Source organism: Octodon degus, unplaced genomic scaffold (assembly GCF_000260255.1).
Source record: "Octodon degus isolate 3935 unplaced genomic scaffold, OctDeg1.0 scaffold00047, whole genome shotgun sequence".
NCBI classification, from domain to species: Eukaryota; Metazoa; Chordata; class Mammalia; order Rodentia; family Octodontidae; genus Octodon; species Octodon degus.
Window position 1 is genome coordinate 5,601,780 of NW_004524623.1, and position 1,031 is coordinate 5,602,810.

Sequence of the window (1,031 nt, forward strand, 5' to 3'; positions counted from 1 at the left end):
GGTTAGCGTGGTACATTCGTTACAGTTGCTAAGCCAATGTTAATACATTGGGATTTACTAAATCCATAGTTTATATTAGGCTTCCCTTTTTGTGTTAGACAAACCCTAAGTTTTGTTTAGTGTCTAATGATTATATTCTCCACTACAGTATTATTCAGAATAACATCATTGCCCTAAAGCTCCCTACTTTTTCTTTTCATCTTTTCCCACTTTATTTATTTATTTACTTATTTATTTTTGAGATTCTGCTATATTGCCAAGGCTAGTTATAAAAGCCTGGGGTCAACTTCCCAAGTCACTGCGATTATAAATTCCAGGCTGCGCCCAGGCTCATTTTTTTTCAGTGACATAGTTTACAAGGGTGTCTGCAGAGCTGTGGGTAAAAGAGGATCTTTTTAACAAATCATGATGTAGCTGGGCCTGCTTGTGCACATCTGTAGTCCCAGCCCTCAGAAGGCTGAGGCAGAGGGATCCTTGCGAGTTCCAGACCAGCCTGAACTGCATGGTGAGACCCCTTCTCAAAAAGACAAACAAAACAAAACAAAACAAAACAAAACAAAACAAAACAAAGAATCGTATGATAACTTGAATTCCATATGGGAAAAATATGTATCTTGACTTCAATTGATCCCATAGACATGACTGATTCTGTAGACAAATCTAGGCTGGTTGCAGATCTAAATGTGAAAGATAACACCATAAACGTCCAGAAAACAAACCCGTAAAAGCATGTCTTCAAGTATCGGTGGCCACGTGGAGCCATCAGAATTCTCATCATCTGCTATTGGAGTGCAAATCACTTTAAACACATTGGATAACCGTTTTGAGTTGCCTTCTAAAATACCATAGTAATTCCTTTCCAGAAAAAGAAACATACACTTGCACTAAGAAAACATGCCCAGGGCTAAGGAGATAGCTCGGCAGTCTAGGCACCTGCCTGGCAAGCGCAGAACCTGGAACTTTGGGTGGGCCGTGCTGGCCACAGAAACTAGGTGTGGTGGCACATGCCTGTAATCCCAGCACTGGGGAGG